Consider the following 4,973-nt stretch of genomic DNA (forward strand, 5'->3'; position numbering starts at 1 on the left):
TTATTATTATTATTATTATTATTATTATTATTATTATTATTATTATTATTATTATTATTATTATTATTTCTGATTTTCGAATTAATATTAAATGGATAAAACTGACTGGCTAGTGGCCGAGTAGGCGTCACCGCCCCTTCTCTGCATGCCACGTTGCCTCGGCGCGTGGTTCAGTCCCAATGAGTGTTAGGGAGATTTAGAATATTGAACAAAACGGATAATCTGACAGTCGTGATGATATCACTTTCATATCAAATCAATTTAGGTGGTTCTACCAAAATATTTGATCGGATACAATTCAGAGAAATCAGAACTATTGAATGTTGATGTTCGAGAAAGTATATACGAACCAAAAATAATCGACCAGATTTTATCAACATGAACCAGTGCATCTGTTGAGGGGAAAAACCAAAAATAACTAATTTTCAAAAGGTTTCCGAAATTGCAAATTAGTCCTTTGACTTTTAGAAATTACATTTTCGGATGAATTCCTTACACAGCTCGACCCCAGCCAGGGGCTCTGCCCCTTGGACCCCACTACCCGGGGGCGCTGCCCCCGAACCCCCGTCCATCATAATGAATTCAAATAAGCGTGCACTCCGCACTTCCATACTTATATGATATATCATTATGATAATACTGATCAATCAAGTTGACACAATTACACTAAAATATCCAACAATGAGCTGCCTCCGCGCCATTCCGATGCCATTTTTTCCCAATCGCGACAAGGGTCGATATTGGCTAATAGATCATCTTGCTAATTTATCCGTTTCAACCAGTCAGTGATTTGATAGAAAATATTGAAAAACATGTTCTCGTCGTGACGGATCTATTGCAACTAGAATATTGATATAACTAGAATATTCATACATGGTTCATTGCAACTTTCAACAATATTCAAAGCAGGAGAAGTGCAACAGGGCTCCTAACAGAGCGATTCGGAGAAGTCCATTTCACGTATCCTTGAAGCAAGGTCGAATTGGGAGCAGATTCAAGTCGGTTGAACGTAACCTTGTACTCCAATATCTGCTTCATCTCAGAGAACTTGAGAGTCGTGGGCTCCACACGCACATCAACTCCACGCAATGGGGATATTTCCACGTCGTAAGATGAGACAGGGTCGCCAACATTTGTGACACTTCTAGTGTAAACCTGCGAGGTTGATTTCCCGCTGAAAATGAGAGAGAATGATGGATAGTTGAGCTGCGCTTCCGCTATGCTCGACTCCGCTGAGCAATTCACCCTCCTTCGTACAAACATTCCTACTTGCCGGTCCGTGTAGTTCAAGCCGCACAAGTAGGGAACGTAGTCTTCGGGTTTGATGTCGTAGACGAGTCCTGGATCGTTAGCTCTTGACGGATTGACATGGCCTGCCCCTGTAGCAAACACGTCGGCCGGGAGGAACTCTTGGTCTTCAATTCGATTATGCGAGAGGTTAACCACATCCGCGGTGGTCATGATGGCCGACTTGATTGCAGCTGGCGACCAGTCAGGATGCGCGCTTTTGAGCAGAGCTGCCACGCCGCTCAGGTGCGGGCACGACATTGAGGTACCCGAGATTACGTTGAAGTTGGATTTTGTGTTGTGTTTGTTTTCGAGTGAGGTAGGCCATGCTGCAAGGATATTCACTCCAGGCCCGAGAATGTCAGGCTTTAAGATTCCGGGGCTTGGACCGTTAGGTCCCCTGGAAGAAAATGAAGCGACGACTGGTGCACGGTCGTCGCCTATCACGGTACCTTGGAAGGAAATAGTGGCAGTGGGCTTCGTTGTTGAATTTATGTAGGCCTTGATCTTCAATCCGTCTGCATAGCCCACGTTTGTGGCCGGAAGGACGTGGGCGTCGGCTGAAGTGGTGTTTGCATCTTCCTTGGAGTTTAAGACAATCATGCCGGCACCACCACTACTCTTCACTGCTTCACCCATTTTAATAGGTGATTGTTCACCTACTTCACACACAATTATTTTCCCTTGGATGTCGCTTCGGCTTAGTGAGTCGTTGAAGCAGTAAGGCGCGTAATCATTTGAAGCGTTGAGCATCCCTGCATAAACAAGAGGGTAGAGCATTGGTGGAAAGTTGGTTGGTTGAAAAGCTGATTGGCCCTCAAATTGTTGGCTGTTTCCCAGCACTGCTTTAGCTCTCAATGTTCTGTCTATAGTGCTTGCTCCTACCGTCAGAATCCAAGGTGCTCCGTTTGCCACAGAGAAGTGATAGGGGCCCGAGTTTCCAGCCGAGCAGCTAATGAGGATGCCCTTCTCCATCGCACTAAATGAGCCGATTGCTATAGAATTTTGAATGAAGTCCCTTGTTCTGGCGCTTAGAGAAATGGAGAGCACGTCCACTCCATCTTCAATCGCTGCATCCAATCCAGCAAGGCTGTCACTTTCGCCGCAGCATACTTTGTAGATGGCGAGATGTGCAAGTGGTGCAATGCCAGAGGCAGTGCCGTTGGCGCTGCCAAACAGATTTGCGCCTTGCACAAATCTTCCGGCAGCAGTGCTCGCGGTGTGAGTGCCATGACCGTTATCATCTAGTGGGCTCTGGTCCTCGGCGTTAAAGTACCTTGCTCCAATGATTTTGTTGTTGCATGTTGTGTGGTTGAACTGGCACTTCCCCTTCCACTTAGCTGGGGGAGGCGGCATTCCTTCATCGCTGAACGAAGGATGCTCGGGAAGCACTCCGGTGTCCAGCACTCCAATGATCACATCTTTACCATAGTTGGAGTCTTTCCAGAATCCCACATTCTGGCTCAATCCCAAGAAGTTGGGAGAATGTGTTGTATGCAGGGACAACGATTCCTGCGGTCGCGCGGAGATGAACCCTTTCTTCTTCTCCATATCCTTCACGTGGTCGAGTGAAAGCCTAGCGGCAAATCCCTTGAACACGTGGTGGTATGAGTAAACGAGACACGCCTCATCAGCCGGGAGAAAAGAGCGATACCAACTCTCCAGTTGCTCTTCCGATTGAGACGAGACATGTGCATCAGGTGCTTCAACATGGACAATGTAGGTCTCAAAACTGTTTTCCTTTGGTATCTCAGATGTAAATATGGGCAGGCTAGTGATGCACAATAAGCACACAATGACAAGGGTGAATATAGTAGATTGGAAGGCCATGTTTAACAAATGAATTCCTCACCATCTACTTCTTATAGAAGCCGAATTTAAATAAATCAGTGGCTAACATATGTAAACGACTTATCCTTGTTTCAAGTCAATGATCCCTTCAGATTTTCCACAATCAATCTATTGCAATTTCCTGATTTATCGTCCAATGATCATATGTCTCATTCCCTAGTTTGGCTTTTTTGTAGAAATGTTTCATACGGTGGACCATAGTTCCACGTGAACGGTTTGAATCATGCAAAACCATATCTATGAAATTTGAAATCAACTTTTGAGTAACTTTAATAACTTTTGAATTACTTTCAGATGAGTGCAATCAATGTAGACTCCATGAAATTTAAATAACATTTTATTTATAGAAATGCTTCGTTTTACATTATTACTCTCTTTTTTTACTTGATACTTATTTCTTTGTCAATTCATTTATTCAATATTTATATTTCTTTGTTAAGGTTCATTCACTATTCAATTTCTTTTACTAATTTATTTATATAATATTATACACTCTCGGTCCTATAAAAATAAATACTTATGCAATTATACAGGTAATTGATGAATTAGAAGAGATGTAAAAAAGAAAATGTTATTGAGAATGGGATTCACCTCAATAAAGATAAAAACACATAAGTTATCAAAAATAAAATTAACCACTTTTATAGGACACACCGAAATGAAAGAATGGTTTTTTACCTAATAGAGAAATATAATCCTAGTAATAGTTTATATGATTAAGTTGTTAAAATATACTAGTATTATATTTATATACTAGTCTCTCCGTCTCATAATAAAAGTCACACTTTTGTCATTTTGGTTCGTCCCACAATAAGAGTCACATTTCTTTTTTATCATAAATAGTAAGTAGGTCTCACATTCCACTAACTCACTTCACTCACATTTTATTATAAAATAAAACCAAAATAAAAAAAGTGGGTCTTATATTCCACTAACTTCTCTAATCTACTATTCTTTACATTTCTTAAAACCCGTGACCACAATAAGAATGACACCTATTGTGGGACGGATGGAGTAGCGAATGATCTATATTCGTACGTATATAAAAAAAAGGTGAGTTATGGACATAATAACTAAATTACCATTATAGATGTTTTAATAAAATTTTTAAATCGGAAAAATTTTAGTATTTATTTTTATGATAATTTTGAGGTGAAGTTTGGAAGTGAAAAGGTGTATTTACTATTTTTATGATAATTATAAGAAGTGGAAATGAAAAGGTTGCCATTACAATTCTTATAGTAAAAATCATGTCACACCTTTTATAATCTATATTCGTAAGTATATAAAAAAAAAAGGTGAGTTATGGACAAAATAACTAAATTACCATTATAGATGTTTTAATAAAATTTAGAAATCGGAAAAATCTTAGTATTTATTTTGTTATAATTTTGAGGTGAAGTTTGGAAGTGAAAAGGTGTATTTACTATTTTGATGATGATTATAAGAAGTGGAAATGAAAAGGTTGCCATTACAATTCTTATAGTTAAAATCATGGCACACCTTTTATTGTAATTTTTAATGCATAAAGTAAAAAAATCTTTTAGATATAAACTTAGAGAAAACAAAGGTCTATGTGACGAACATTATAAAATGAAATTAATAAAATTTAAAAAAAAAGTGAAAAAACAAATAAAAACTTACCCTGTACCATCAATTTGAAGTTATTTTAATGACATACGTTGATAATGGAAAATATAATTGGAACCGTCAACTTTTTAGGTGTCTTAATTGTATTACCCTAACAAAATCCGTGGCAAAATTATTTTTGAATTTTATTTTACCAATCTTACTATCGTTATTATTCACATTTAAAAAAAATATTTATTTTAGGT

At 38.7% G+C, this 4,973-nt stretch overlaps 1 pseudogene; it reads right to left on the bottom strand.

Moving 5' to 3' along the window:
* Positions 1–803: 803 nt before the first annotated feature.
* Positions 804–3,205, bottom strand: LOC125187066 (subtilisin-like protease pseudogene; annotated as a pseudogene).
* Positions 3,206–4,973: the final 1,768 nt, after the last annotated feature.

This window comes from Salvia hispanica, chromosome 5, assembly GCF_029641045.1.
Source record: "Salvia hispanica isolate PSC_SH4W2 chromosome 5, Shi_PSC_v1, whole genome shotgun sequence".
Lineage (NCBI taxonomy): Eukaryota > Viridiplantae > Streptophyta > Magnoliopsida > Lamiales > Lamiaceae > Salvia > Salvia hispanica.